General features: G+C 42.4%; 1 protein-coding gene across 8 annotated transcripts in view; it reads right to left on the bottom strand.

Annotated features, from left to right (window-relative positions):
* The window catches only part of NLGN1 (neuroligin 1), a 395,611-nt gene that overhangs the window by 278,269 nt on the left and 101,047 nt on the right, over window positions 1-16,295 (bottom strand). For 3 of the 8 annotated variants that reach the window (XM_048954993.1, XM_048954990.1, XM_048954992.1), the window contains exon 1: window positions 9,592-10,206. The exons of 1 other annotated variant lie outside the window; for it this stretch is intronic. The gene's annotated coding sequence lies outside the window, so the exon portion shown is untranslated. Of the gene's footprint in view, window positions 1-9,591; window positions 10,207-10,995; window positions 11,176-16,295 lie in introns of those variants that run through there. 4 more of the 8 variants (XM_048954988.1, XM_048954987.1, XM_048954986.1 and 1 more) reach the window with 2 other exon arrangements.

Genomic DNA, 16,295 nt, shown 5'->3' with positions numbered 1-16,295 from the left:
CTAATAGTCAGACTACCCTGCAGTTTGGGTTATTAAAAAGGAGATTGTAAAAGCTATATAGGACAGCAGGAGATTTGGTTCATGTCTAGCATTCCTTTAGCTCTGAACAATCTATCTCAGGAGGCAATAAGGAGATAGATGAAGCTTTTCCACAGTTTTCTCTCTCCCTTTCTTTCTCTGCTAATTCTAACACCTTCACTGTGAAACTGCATTAAGAAACAGGCTTATGCCCTTCATTCTCCAGCTTCAAACTCCCTGTGTTTACTGGAAACACACCAATTTAGCTGCAGAAAATAATTCCCCTGAGTTAACCTATGTGTTTAATAAACTTGAACAGAAGGGCATACGAACAATTGGCTCTCAGTAAGCTTTGTCACATTTTAAATTTTGAAGGTAGTGGGCTATTGCTTGAGAAATAGTACAGACAGAGGACAGGTGCTGGAGCACAGGCCACTTCATGCAGTTTTGCTGCTCTGAGCTGATGTGCAGTGATGGAACAGGAGGTCCTGGAAAGATTGAACAATTCACCCTATGAGATATAGACCGGTTCTCAGCTCTAAGACAACTTTCTAACCCTTTTTGTACCTAAAACAGAAGTTTTAACAACAATGATGAAGTCACAGGAGTTAATCAGAACACAGACATATTTTGGATTGTAAGACTTTGGCGAAACATTTTCCTTTAAATAATAATTTCAGTTCAGAATAAGTTACGTAAATTTGAAGCAAATCGTAGAGCCAGGCTACAGTTTTAAGCTCGTTCGTCTTGCTGCTGCAGCTGAACATCTCTGCTGTGATTGAAAGTTCTGGTTTGCTTCCCTTGGATGAAGTTTTGCTCTAAGACAGAAACTGGGCTAAATTGATAAGACTAAATTGTTTGGCTATTCTCATTAATTAAGTTTTGGGTACTAGCTAGCTTCAGTGAATAGATTTTTAAGCCACACAAGGCAATAAACTGTAAGGCTTTGCAACGTTGGAATCAACATATGTGTACTGTGCTTGTAACTTGAATTCTAGGTTTGTGTTTTTCCCCATTAGGCAACAGTTTATTGTTGAGAGTCAGATAGGTCAAACATCTGAGCCCGTTGCTGGATGCACCGAGTCTACAAAAGTTAAGAATACTAACTCACACAAATAAAGAGACTGTAATTATTCGGATCTTATGAGAATTTTATGCCAAAATTTCATACCCAGAACTAGGTGGGAAGGCAAAGTGGGAATGCCAGCCTGGAGCTTAGCTGTCTTAGTAGCTCAGCATCAATGTTGGACACAAAATTTTCCTTAGTCCTCCAGCAGATTATCTACATAGGACTTCCCGAGGTATCCAGACTCCAGAGGACTGATCAGGGGTCAGTGAGACAGAAGCAATTAACAGGAGGGGGAAAAATCGGGGAGATGGGCATCACAATAAACCAAAGAACAGAGACGATCAGTTTGAGCCAAGGTATAAAGCTTTAGCAGCGGAGCACTGTAGATCTGAGGAGGACGAGGAGAAGCATTTTCAGATTTTTTATTGTCTAGATGTGAGGATCACAATTGTTCCCTGTGGTAACGCAAATGAATTCTACTGTAAAAGGTATTTGATAAAGTCTTTCACGGTCTTTGGAACAGTCTATGCTATATAGAGATTTTTTCTATCATCCATTATTTGATTATCTTCCTTTCTGAATTTAAATTACTTTATAGCTCAGATGCTGAAATACTTTAGAACAGCATTTAGTATGCTGAGGAGCGAACAGCCCAAGATAACTTCAGAGTATCTTTGCATTTCCAATGACACAGGGCATCCCACAACCAGTCGCATCTGCTGCAAACTGCAGCAGCCAAACTCCTCTTTGTCACTCTTGCACAGAGCTTCAAATCTTAAGGGATATCTTGAACTGTACCACCTGTCAATAGCTCCAATGGATTAATAAAACCTTCAGTGGGACTTGGTGCTCCTGGCCATATGCTGGGCATTATTTAGCCTTTACACCACTGGCTGTTTTCTTTTTAGCTGAAGATGTACTCTGTGACTTGATAATCTTGCTTAAAAATTCCTTTCCTTCAATTTTAGTGCAAACTCCCAATTGCAAAAATATTCATAGAAAGTGACTGTAAGGGTTTCGAACATCATACAGTGCTGCTTCATCTCGAAACACAAATACAATTTTGCAGAACCAACTGCATTTGCATCCATTTTTCCTTACAACGGTCTCTACTTATGACTGAGAGCCTAAAGATGTTTTGTGTCTCTAAAAGGAAACCTGTGTTCTGAAGAACGCTATGATCCCAAATAGGAACATGGGCAGTGAAACAGAAGCCATTAAAGGGACAACTGTGACCCAGGGTGAACACCGGATCGCTGTGACACAACGACTGTCAACATGATCAGGCAAATCCTCCAGAGACATATCATGAAATTTCCCATCTCTTCCTTCACATTTGAAGTTGGTAAAAGGAAGTGTTGTTTCAAATAAGGTGCATTTTCTCACAGTGTAGTAATAAAAATTTGGAAACAGACCCTGCTTTTGGGTACTTCCACAGAGGCTTGGTTGAAGGAAGGGATTTACATGTGTTTAGTCCAAGAAATGAGCTATTTGCACTCTAAAAAGCAGTCTTTGCAATGATAAAAGAGGAGACTGCAATCCTGAATCTCACACATCTTAGAAAGGCACAGATCTGGAGGAGCTTGGGGAGCTTCAGAAAGCAGCTACAGATCCAGATCTGCTGACATGCACAGCCTTTGCTGAAACTGCCAACAATTAAGACATTATTCTGCTGGGGTCACGGTCCCACCCACATTAGTATGAGATTACAAGTGTTATGCTACACAGGTCTGCAAACAATCCAGGGGTAGGGATTTCCAAATGCTTCAAGCTGTGTCAATATATCACTCACAGATCACAGGATCAGATTCCTCATTCTAACTCTCACGTTTGCCTCTATTTAACAGCACCTTTTGTACACAAAGCCTTACAACCAAATCAGGAAAAACTACAAGTGAATATATATGAATACATTATTCAACACAATGAAGCACAAATTAATGAAAAGTTGGATCAAATTGAGTAGATGATATAAGACTCATTTAAATTGCCATGTACCTTTCAGTTTTGCTGTATTTTTGTTCTTCCCCATTAGTGGGAATATTCACTAATGCTAACTCATTATTAATTAGTATTTTCATGATCAAAAGATCTCTTTAAATAATTTCTGCATCTTGGTTTGCCAAAATAAGGAGACTTCTGATCTTAATTTTCTATTAAGATGCTTTTGAATTAGACAAATTAAATCTATGGAAAGAAGAGGGTCACTTCAGTCTTACTATCTTCCATTTACTCATATCAATAAATCATTTTCTTAAAATAGTTCTACTTCTTAGCTGAAGTAATTGTTTATATTACCAGAAGTTGGCTACAATTTGTTAATGTGGACTGTAGCTATCTGACATTTTGCACAGTAAGTAGGTAACGAAATGGTGATTTTACCCATAACAGAAAGAATGGGTAACTCTGTCACTTACGTGTAAAGTTTTAGACAGCTAAGTAATACAGATTTAAATTAAAAATGACAGATGCACTGGTGTGGAATATAATGGGCACTGAAGTGAACCTTTATTCCTTTTAGCAGCTTATGGTTAACTCTTAAATGGACCACATTTATACTCATGTTTGAGTGCTAGAGCTATTCTACCAAATGATCAGATGGCTATTGTGTCGATGGCGGTAGCGTGCTTCAGGACATGAAGAGTTTTTGACCTACTCTAGGAACAGAATTCCTGTTAACCATGGGTCACACCAGAGATAAACAAATATTCGACATCTGTCTCTCATCTAACATCTCCAGTACTGAAATCGACATATGCTACACCGTAAACACAAGTTAATTTCACTTCCTTCAACCAACACTTTTTAGAAGTGATCACTTGATCAGCAGAGCACACCAGAGCTTGATGTTAGCAGAGCACACCAGAGCTTGGTGTTAGCAGAGCACACCAGAGCTTGGTATACCCTGCTCAAGCAATCAGGTGGGAATGGAGGGCTCTGAAAGGAGGTGTTCTTTCAGCATCCCTTGCAGGTGAAAACGTTATAAAATTAGTAACAGAGTTCATTACCTCATCTGCATTTGTGAGCAACCCTTGATTCACACTGTGGTTAATCACGGGAGAAAAATAAATTGGATTTTGTTAACTATCTTCAACACAGTTATAATACCAACAATAATACTATGTTTAATGGAAGATCACCTAAGGCAAACTTCTGTATCAGATTCAAAAGAAAGATGCCCCTTTGATTTTCCTATTTCAGGCATTAGGAATTCAAGGTTAAAAAAGCTGAAATAAGTTATTACGTTTTCTTTGCAGAGAACACTGAAAACACAGATAATGGAATGAACTCAGATTTGTCTATGAATTGTTCTGCTATCTGGCTAACATATAACAACACTTCCAAAGCACACAAAAATCTTGTTATAGAGCTAGATCAATACCTAGCTTTTTAATATGATGAATTAAAAAGAAAAAAAAAAAAAAGGCAACAAACTTCCTTGTGGCACCAACACAGCAAATGTTCATCTTACTGGATCTGATCCTGGTCTCAATTCCATCAGTGCAATCGAGATCAACTTCCAACCCATTATAAAAACCACAGAGGTACAAATATAATTTGTTAATCATAAACCCAGTATCTCTAACTCAAGTTCAAAAGTGCTCTTGAATGGCGTTACCATGCTTACAGAGCTGTGGAGTGCACACTACATTTGGAGTGCAATATTGGCATCATAGGGATCCATCAACTTGAGAGTCCATTTCCTGTGATGGAGCATTCTGTACATCTGTGACTTTACTTGTATTTCTTCCAAAATGAATTTCATGCTTAACTTGTTTTTCTTAATTAAACTTCCTTTAGCGGTTTCTAATATGTGCATTATTAAAACTCATTAGTCCCATTCATGCCTGCCTGTCATTTTTAGCTTCACATTCATGTATTGAAGTGCTCTGTTGCTTTATATAGGAAGCAAATTAAATAATAAATATGAGAACTTGAACGTTTTATGAGTGTCAGTATGAGAAAGTGGCTGCAAGGCCCATAAGGTTTCACACAAAAAAAGCATTACAGCTAAAGCTAACATGCTGACACATCTCTGATCTATAAAGTCTGCAGTAATGGTAGCAGTAAAGTGTTGTGCCATAGATGGGGAATTTTTCTCTCACACGAAATAGAAATAAGATAGAGCACAGACTATATTTACCGTTGTAAAAAAATTTCAAATAAAATTTCCCAAAAGCTTAGAATATAACACTATTAAATGTCTGCAAAGATTTACTCTTTCCATCTCACTTCACATGTAGCTCCTATTATTCAGCTCCTTGTCCCGGTATCATTCTCTACTACTCTCTGCCAGAAAGACACTCCTTTAAGTTATGGCACCCAGCCTCAGATCTGCCTGTGGCCACGTCCCAGTCACAGTGACCGTGACTCCAGTGACAGAAGAGCTTCCTCACCCAGCAGTGACTATTTCAGGGGCTCTGTCTCCAATGGAAGAACCAGCCTGGAGAAACAAAGCTCCACCCCACACCACCTATTTTTCACAGGCCTGAAATTGTTTTACTGTGTTTTACAGCAGTGCTCCTCTGAAAGTAGTTGTTCTCTCCTCCTGAATATTTCTAATGCTTTGTGCCTATCCAACACTTCACCATCTACAAGTGAGTTTTTTTTTGGAAACTGGTGAACGGGATTGGGAAGGGGATAGTTAAAGAAATATCTGCATGTCAGGTATTGCAGTGGAAAGTTTCAGAGAGATGGAATTAAACACGAGTACAAGATACAACATAAATGTATTCCCCCTCATTAAATTCCCAGAACCAGTTCAACAAGTGAGTTAATGGCATCTCTAGGCAGGTTGTGATTGAGCAGATTTAGAAAATATATTTTACATTGCCATTTAAGTTCTCTGCTTGGTTAAAAGGATATGAGTCACTTGAAATATAATATTTTAAAGTGTCCTTGATCATTTTTATGATTTTACATGCACGTGTTGCTAATTTCAAAGCATTAGATTCTCCTTTATAATGGTGCAGAAGACCTAACCAAGCATCAATGGAAAGAAGCAGACTACCCAAAGGCAGCACTAAAACTGATTATGCAGAAAATGTTACAAGAACAAAATACAGGAATTCAACAAATGGGGGTAAGGGAGCTCCAACTGCTCTTCGTTTAATGGCCTCATCTATAATTTGCCTACAGCAGTGGGGAAAAAAAAAATCACATTGAGGTATGCAGTGCAGATCTGTACATGGCTGGAATACCAGAAGGAGATGTACAGCTGACCCAGGGTGTCTCCTGACCACCTCTCTTCTTTTAAAGAACAAAGTGGGGTCTTAGAGTGGGTGCATGGGAAACCTCATCTGTGGTAATAAGTCGGTAGCTAGGCACTTGTTCTCCTTGGGTAACAAACAGCACATCATTAACTATTCATAATTACGAGAATGAAGTTGGTTGGAAAAAGGGGTCTCCAGAGGGGGGTGAAAACATGCAGCTGAGTCACCAAGAACCCAACGTGATGTCCCCTTGTAATTGTGAGAATTCAGTAGTCGTCCAGGGAACGCTAAGTCATCACTTGTCATTAAAACAAAAGGATTGTTTCAACATCCACACTGAACCAATATATAACTTGTTGAAGTTCGCACATCAACCCCTTTTTCACATCCCTGATCTCCCCCACCACTCCCACACAAAGTCCTCTGCAACAAGCAGCTTGCGAGGAGCCATCTCTCTCTGCATGCACATTCCTTCCTGATGCAGAGCTCAGAAGCAGGGCTGCTGTAATGGAAATGTGCTTTTATAACAGCATTTATTCAGCAGTCAGGATCTATTTTTGTCACTCCCCATTATATTTATCGTGGATGGATCTCTGGGACTAACAAGAAATTACATTGTTTACTGGATCAGATTGATTACTGCCCATCTTTTATTAAAAGAAATACCCAAAGGTTTCTACTGAATCTCTGGCAAAATATTGTCTTTTCACTATTTGCTTTCAAAGAATGTCTGTCTCTTTTTGCTCTTCTTTTTCACTATTTAATTTTTAAACAGTTTCCTTTTCATGTGATTAAAAAAACATAATAAGTATGACAGCAAACAAATAATTCAAAGCTAGCCAAGGATCTGTAATACAGCTCCACGTCTCTATTAGAAAGGAATGTGTATTTGCTTTTAATAAAGAAAGGCGCGCCAATCCATTACAAACTAAGACCATGTCTAAGCCTCTGCTTTCTCCTCTTTTCCCCAGACTCCATTTGAACAATTACAGTGGTTTGTGCTTGTGTATGTGCCAGTGGATATTAAACATGCAAACTGATGAAAAATAAAACTGCCACCATTACTGTGTTCAAATCTTCCATTCATCTGCAAATCAATTTATCAGCCTACAGCTCCATCCCAGTCTTTAAATAACCCTCCTCAGCAGCCTGCTCCACCTCCAGCCAAATAATCCCGAGCAAGCCCACTTTGTTAAGGGTGTTTCAGTACCAACAGCCAGGAGATCTCCTTACCCTAACATAGAGAAAGGGGTGAGATACCCAAAGCAGCAGCAAGACAACATCTCTGCTCGCTTCCACGCAGCGTACTGCCTTAAACAGCCTGCACACTCTCTGATGGCTTCGCTGCTACTTCACTTAATGACAAAACAGAGGTGTTCAGCCAAATCCTGCTTCCTCACACACTTAGCGTGATTATCCTCAGCCTCATTTTTCTCCCTGCAGCCCGTATGTGGTTCATATCAAATACACAGAAGAAATGAGAACTGTTGTATGTGTTTAAGGACACCTCGACCACTTACTGCAAAACTGCTTTTTTGCTACCTTGCTGCAATCTGTAGCTGTAGCCTAAGAAAACAGTTGTCGTATATTAGAAGTAACTAAGGAGTATCCTTCTTTCCCCATGCATCATACACCATAGGGAGAAGGAAAGAAAAGAGAAAAAAAAGTAAAAGAAAGAACCACTCAAGCAGTATTTCCAAACATGGCTACTTAGCTCTTGGCTCCCTGCAAATCTAATTTCAAAGATGCAAAAGTGGGCTGTGTGTTACAGCTGTAGAGCCCACACAAGTCTCAGTGCAGTCAATGGGAATCAGTATCTCTGAAAATCAGGGCCCTCAGTAATGAGCTCTATTTTTACATGCTCATTTGTATCACGCTTGGTCTTGCACTTGTCAGGTGCCTGTAATAGAGTGCATGCAATTTCATAAGTATCCTTTGCTTCAGATTAAGCCAGCCCAGGAAAAAAAAAAAAAGAGAAAAGTTCCCAAAGCTCACAGTGTTGCTCCTTCAGCAAGCATAACGTCTAGATGCATCCAAAATGCTCTAACAGTATGTAAATAAAAATAATAATAATAATAATTTAAAAAGCAACAACAACAAACAAGCAAACAAACTGATAAAAAGCAATGCAGGTATTCAAGGAGCCCAAAAAAGTTATTTGGAGCCTTATCACAAATACATGTTTTCAGACGTGAGTGATCTCTGGAACGCAGCGGTGCAACCCAGTCCCACTGAGGTTATGGACAATTGCAAACACTGCCACATTGGAAGTCAGCAGTAGGAAAGAAAATATTTCCTAGAACAATTTCTTACACTTCTGCTGGGAATAAAAACAAAATATCTGCTCTATTTCCAATGCACAGTGCTAAATGCATGCACTTCGGTATTTATGCCATCCATAAGGGATGTTTCCATTTTATACCAGTGGTCGTTAATGCCACGGTTGTTAGAGCTCAACCAAAGTGGCCTTCCAGAAAGCAAAAGCAGCGTCAAACTGAGATGCTGTTCTTTGGAAAGGTCAGCACATTTATGGGAGAAAACGGCCTGTCCAGGCTGTGTCACCTGCAGCTGCAAGAACGCTCCGCCGTAACAAGGCTCTGTTTTCCTTTATTTAAACAATTATTTTAATGTAATTGATCTGGAACCATACGCATCCTTAAAATGATTTGAGATAATATCCTTTCTGCTGATTCCAAGGTAACTTTCTGGCTTTAATTATAAGTCAATTAATATTAAGTAATTTGACTGATTAATTTTAATTAAACCTGCTGAAAATTGATTTTCCTTCAGCAAGATGAGACGAGAGCAACCGTCAGGAAAAGGGGGGGGGGGGGGGGGGGGAGCAGGGTAGGGGGGGTGTTGCTGTGGGGGTGGGGGGAGCAGCGCTCAGCCCCCGCACGGCGCAGCCCGGAGGAGGCAGTGCCCGCAGCCGGCCGGCACCGAGCGGCCGCAGGAAGCGGCGGAGCGCGGCCCTGGGGGCAGCGGGGAGGAAAAGTTCGCCGGGGCGGCCGCGTGGGGCAGATGTGCGCGTGCAAATCTCCCCGCATTCCCCCCCCCCCTCCCTCCTCCTCCTCCTCCTCCTCCTCCTCGCAGCCTCCCTCGAGGCTCCGCTCCCCGGGCGGCTGCAGCAACGCGCGGCTCCTCGGGCACGGCACGCGCACCTCGGGCTCAGCCCCGCACCTCCCTCAGGCTCAACTGGGCTCCCGCATCCCGACCCCCATCCCGACCCCGGAACCCATCCCCAGCCCGGCCCGGGCTCGCCCCTCACGCCGACGGCATCAAAGTATTTACCAGTTCGCGGCCGCTTTTCTGCAATCTCCTCTGAAACTGTAATTCATCGGATTCGCCTCCTCCGGCTCTTTCCGAGCCGCCGGGAGCTGGAGGTTTCCCAATCGTGCCCCGGACGCTTCCGAATTATATCGATTTTGAGATATTTTTCTCCCCTTTCCTCGGATCGGGGCGAGGGGAGGGGGGGCTGGAAATCCCCATCCGGAATTCAGCCTCATCCGTGCCGAGCCACCTCCATTTAAATCCGACCATCAGGCAAGCAATAGAAATGATCAAACGCTACTTCTCTCCGTCTGCAGGCAGATAATCCTCCTAATCCAATAGATCTCCCCCGATCCGAAATTGCCCTCCAGACGAATCCCTTTCGCTCGATGTCCGGCGGGTGAGCGCGGAGCCGCGCGGTGCCGCGAGGATGTGCGCGTGTGTGCTGTGTGTGTGTGTGTGTGTGCTGTGTGCGCGTGTGGAAGTGGGGGTGAGCGTGGCTGCGGGGGGGCCGCTAATCTTTTTTGGCTCCTGGCTGCACGGCTCGCCGATACCGCCGAGAACCTTGCTTTTTTCCCCCTATTACACGTTTCCACTCCAAATTGCTGCTGGATGAAAAATGGTACAAAGATACCCCCAGCGGCAGCGCGGCGAACAGCCCCGGCCCCTCCGCACCGCCCCGGCCCCGCTCTGCTCCCTCCCTCCCCCCCCTCCCTCCCCCCGGGCACCCCCGGCCCCCACGGCACGAGAGGGGCTCGAGCCCCCCCGGGCTGCACGTGCACGGCCGTTGGAGCCCCTCGATATGAAACGGAGCGGCCGTGCACACCTGTGTGTGTGAGTGAGTGTGTGTGTGTGTGTGCACAGAGCGAGTTACAGCCGCGTGCAACGCTCTGATGTTTCACACGGGCATCACTGAGTAAGCAACCATCTCTTACTTACTCAGACCGTCAGCGTGCACAAAATATGGGGCTACTGATGTGATTTCTTTCTGCTGTTTCTATTATTTTTTTTTCATAATGTGGTTCTCACTGCTTAATTTTTATCTTTAATTGAGAATAATCAGTCTCCAGTGCTTCATGTTTTCTAGGAGCACAGTAGACACTGGAAGTTGGCATGTGGGAGAGAGGAAGGCCAGATCAGAAGGAAAGCAGTCATCTGAATGCTGAAAGGTCTTTTCATGTTTAAGAACAGACACAACCACACACTAAAAGATTATAAGCATCCCCAGTTAAGCCCCTTGGAGAGAGCTCATTAACATCTCCTGTTGTTTTAGGAGAGAATCCCCTCCACGTTGTGTTAAAGCCCCTGTTTTGTTGTGTTGACAGCCACCTCGTTTCACAGCAGGCACTGGCCCAGCACAGCACACCCGCTCACACTCCCACACAGGTGGGATCCCACCGTGGGGTTTGGTGTCACAGCCCTCACCTGTGAGCGCATCCCAGCGGAGCGAAGGCCAATCCCAGCCACACGCAGCTATTTACGTCTCCGGGTCCCACTGAGGATCTATATCTAAGTGTCCATGGCAGGGATGACAGCACACAGCAGCAGCTCATCCTGTGACATTTCTGTGTACTGGAATCATTCTGTCTCGGGCACATTTTTCACCTGGTAAGTATCAATAATTATAATAGTTCATGATTAATTGTCAAAGTCCAGCATCCTTCAGCTCTCTGAAATTTAACTCTTCCACTGCAGCTGAAAGCTTAAGGCTCTCACACAGGGGGGAAAGGCACAGTCTTTGCTGATAGCGCAATCCTGTGCACATTGTTATGCTATTCTCAAGGGAACACTAGAGGAAAAAAAAGATTTCAAAACCAGATAGAAAATGTGCATATGAATATCAATCACTTGCCACCAGCCTCAGACAACCTACAGTCTACAAACTCTCAACAACGAGTGCAATACGAGGTGAGCTATTCTGCCATTCTCTATCTGTAACACAGCCTGGAGAAATTCTATCTTTGGCTTGGTTATTTTTTTGCACTGAAATGTTGACAGAAAGCAAGCACACCTTTGTTTCCACCTGATGAGCTGGTGGAATCCAGCTGTGTGCATTTTGCCTCCTGCTCCTTCAAGGAGGATACATGCATCTTCCCCATAGGCCACCATGGGAGCACCCATCGGAGTGCCCCAAGAATCCATAAATTTATTGTCCACTGTCACCTGCATGGAAAACTCCAACCACTAATTCCCCTACACAACTTTTTTGGAGGGAGATGATTTCCATCCCACTTACTACAATCCCACCTATAGCAGTCTGTCCTTCACCTGACCCAAACCCATCTTGGCTTGTGCAGAAATGACACCAAGTTGCTGTTGAGCACTAAGATTTTCTTTACTTCCCTCTCACAGCAGCTGCTGCATGGTACCAGCTCACACACAGCATTGCTTTTGTTCTGCCCCATCCCCGGTGCTGGGATTTATTTACACATACGTGCACATACATATGTATATAAACACATACAATGTTTGGACTCATTGGAAAGAAGGGGGAGAAGGGTTTGTAGTCAATTAGAACGTTGCTAAATATAATTTGATGTGCTGCATGCTGAGAAAGTATAATTTTATTAAAATCTAAGGAATGCAAAACTGGTTTCAAGAATGACATTAGCTAATGTGTAGCTCAGCGGATGTGGTATCCGTGCATATTGAAATAATGGGAAGGGAAAGAGATAAATTAGCATGGACTGAGTATCCATGACAATTTCGAACATCAGTGTCCTGCAATACCCTGACATTTAATTCCATGCTCCATTTTTTGCTCTTTCCCTGAGTTTTAAGAACATGAAGCCCTCCATGCAATCCACATCTCAATACCCAAGTTTAAAAAAAGAACAAAACATACAGTGAAAACCTAAAGAGAAGAAAGAAGACACCAACATGCAAACTGAGCTAAAGTACATATCTGAGGTATATAAAGTACACATCTGAAGTACTGCTGCGCTGAATTTTTCTCTCTGACATGTTTCACAACCTATTGAAATATATAATTTTGAATAGTATTACTTTTTCAAATACAGATTTGTTCAGACTATAGAAAAGAATATTAACCTTTTTAATAGGTAGAAAAGGTGGGATTGTTTGCATATATAAGATCCTAATTATTCACTAATTTGCTTTTCTGAAGACAGCTCATTAAATTGTTTCTTGCAAGTAACATCGTTGAATATTTTCTTTGATTTCCTGAAACTTAAATAAGTTTATTTATGTTGCCCATTTATATTCTCTGGACTGCTCCCAACTGTCAAATCTTTAATAAAACTATACTACCTGTCTACAGTCTGCTTTAGTTAGCCACGAGTGCTTTGTTATTGCTGTCCTCTTGGTTTAACCTTGTCAAGAGAAGAGTAACTTAAAGACTCAGTCCCTCCTCCCACTGCACAGACTCTTCAGAAGGATTAAGGCAATCTCTCAGTAGCTTCAAGCATTTGTCATTAGTTGCTTATGACTTGCTTTGCTTAATATTGTTCTTTTATACTAAAACAACCACATTTTAGAATTGTGATGCTTTGCTTGCACGCAAAGAGCTCCATCACTCAGGAAGGGCCAGATGTTCACACAACAAGAGTTAAGACAATAAGAATACATGGTTTAAGTGTCTCAACTCTAAATCCATTCCTTCGCCTTCAAAAAGTCCCCAAGCGTGTGCCCATCTGTCCTTACTGCAGCTCCTGACTTCATGAAGCACTCAGGGTCAGTGGCTCTCTTCCTCCCTGCCCGTGATGGGAATGGCACATCGTGTCATCGGGTAGGATTTGTATTCTGACATCATATGGATTGTCCTCAGTGACATTCGCATTTTATCATTAGCACCTTGTACTGGAATATTTAATTGGTTACGTTGCATCTCTGCACTGTAGATTTATTTCACATTTTCATTTAATTAACAGTCATGACCAATAGTCTGATAGATGGCAAAGAACTCTGTAAAGTCGGACCCTACTGGATTAAAAGCTTTACTGGAAGGCATCAGATGCCCACTCAGCCCTAACTTCTCACTGGCCAATTTCACTGGGGCTTCTACAGCACAGCTCATGAGGACACGGGGGGAAGCGCACGGGACACAAAGGTGACACAAAACCTCTTCCTACAGAGTGACCCCCTAATGCTGCACCACCTGGACCAAATGCTCAGACCAGCACAGTCCTCCCACAGATGCTCTGAGACTCAGAATTTGAGGTTCTTTCAGGTGCTACTGAAAGACGGATATTGACAAAGAAAGCCACTGCCAGTGCTCTTACTGGAACTTAATCAGTAGATTACAACACGTTACACACTGCGCTTGCCAGGGAAATCTGAATTAATTATAAAATCCATTTCCTTGTTTATATGGCTGTGAATACTCTTAGACCAGGAGAGTTTTATGACTGTCCCTTTCCAAAAATTCCGTTATTCTTTGAAGACAAAATTCACCATGACTTTGGCTTCCAGTGACCAAATATAGAAAAACACAAGGATAGACTATATTAGTAATTACAAAAAGTGTTTATGAAAAGAGTTTTCTGATTACGCTGTGTGAAAACCAATCTATTGCTGGCTTTCCAATTAAATTAGCTTAAGCCGATAGTTGAAAAGGGTATATGCTGTATACTGCTTCTGACACAATGAATTTTAAAGCATGTGGGGACATTCTCCAAAGAAGGAAGTCAGTATCACATACAATTTGCGTTCTTTTTAACCCAGTAAGGAAATGGCACAGCCAGCTTCATCACTGGTGTAATGAACTGGATGTTAGAGGAACCTCATCAGAGAACTCTGGTGGTTTCCTGCTACCTGATTTCAGCAGAAAAATAAAAATGTAGGCTGGATTGTTAGCATTTGCAAGTAAAAATAGTAAATTGTTTTCTGCATGCATTTAAGGAAGAACATCTTTTCCCTTCTCAGCAGCCAGTTTCCATAAACCTTCAACTCTTGTGAATTAAGACTTGCTGAAACCTTGACACATACTCAGCACTGATAAACCATCTGAGGCCCTCATTTAAACCAGTCGGTAATAAGATGATTGCGAAATATATCATTATTTTGCTTCCAGTTTCTCTTGCGTTGATTGGAGTCTGTTTGCCTCCAGTTACGATTGCACTGATAACTCAGTGACCAGTATAATTGAGCCTGGGTCTCATTATGGCTCCCAGCCAAGAGAGCCCAAGATTGCAAAGATATTTCTTAAAATTTCTTTTCAGATACACCAGATAACACAATCCATTAATTAAAACCCATGTGGACTCAGTTAATTCCTGACAACTGGAAAAGAGATGCAATTGAAAAGCGCTCTTAAAAGGCTGTAAACCACTGTCAAGCCATTCTATGATAGCTGCCTTCGAAAGATGGTTGGCGTGCTCTTGGGTTTGGGCACTGAGGTACACATAGACCCACAGCAGCAATACTTGATGTTTCCTACCTCATCTTTACTTAACGTGGCGTGATCTTAGCAGCACCGAGACATTGCCCTGAGCTGAGGAGGAGGAGGAAGGGAGGCTGCACGCAGCAGCCGCTCACTGCTGCCAGCCCCAGCTGCTTGGCACGGCCGGCACAGCCGCCTGCAGGTGCAGCTGCTCCGTGTTGCAGAGGGCATTGACAGACCTCTGAAAGAGTCCGAGCCCCGGGGGATCGCGTGGGATGCGCCGTTTTTGTGGGCGAGTCGATAGAAGGGGTTGATGAAATCCTGAAAGAGACATCTCCCTGTATTCTGCAGGCATTAATCAGCCTCAATAGCGGTGAGAAATAGGAGATAGTATCATTATAAAAGTACCATTGTACAAACAGTAATACATTCACCTGCTTATCTTAGCGTGTTTCAAAGCTCGCGATGTGCGGAAATCTGATTCGCTGTGCAATGACAAACCACACTGTCTTCAGCAGACATGTACAGGAAAGAACATACAGATAAAGCAGAGAGAGAAAAAAAAAATTGCCAAGGATTTCCCAAGCAAGAGGCCTAAAGAAGTCCTAATCTAAACGAACTGAATAAATGTCATTTTCAACAGGTGATGGGAGGGAGGGAACATTAATCCCTTGAAAACAGAGTTACTATTAAGAAAGTAAATGCAAGGCAGATCAAATCACTTGTGATGTTGGTTGATCTCAGTGTAGCATAAGCAAGCCATTATTTACAGCCCATTAATATTATTCCTGCAACATCTACTCATTTTCAAGATTTAATTGTGGCCCAACAACAGCAGAAGTCTTCCTTCCAGCTGCATGATGGGTGCATGCTGGACAATGCAGTTGTGTCTCTGGCTGCATGTACACACACAGCAGTACCACCTCTGCAGGATGTGGCTGCCAAGTCCAATTGGAGAACTGCAAGCAGCACTGCTGCACTGTGCACCATATTTGAGACAAGAGAAAGTCAGACAGAAAAGGAAGAAAAGAAAGGAAAAGAAAAGAAGAAAAAAAAAGGCAATAGAAAAACGGTGGCAAACTTATTATCTAATCAATGTCATAACCCAGCAAAACATATTATCCTCTGCACACTACGGTCATATCACAATACGCACTCTACACAGAGTTGGAAATCTCAGCTGCTCTTTATACAAGATCTGCCAGAAACATCTGAAAAGCAAAATCCATACAAATGCTCTCTAATACCCTTCTGCTGCTGAACAGAATCCCACACTCAGAAAGACATGATTTTGAATTTTAATCTTGAAATTTCTAAAGGTCTTGGTTGCAGAATATGGTTTTTTATTCCACATCTGGCATTTGCAGAATGCAATGAACAGTGC

This window comes from Lagopus muta, chromosome 9 (assembly GCF_023343835.1).
Source record: "Lagopus muta isolate bLagMut1 chromosome 9, bLagMut1 primary, whole genome shotgun sequence".
NCBI lineage: Eukaryota > Metazoa > Chordata > Aves > Galliformes > Phasianidae > Lagopus > Lagopus muta.
The sequence above is the reverse complement of the archived record's forward strand: the minus strand, read 5'-3'. Positions and strand labels throughout refer to the sequence as shown.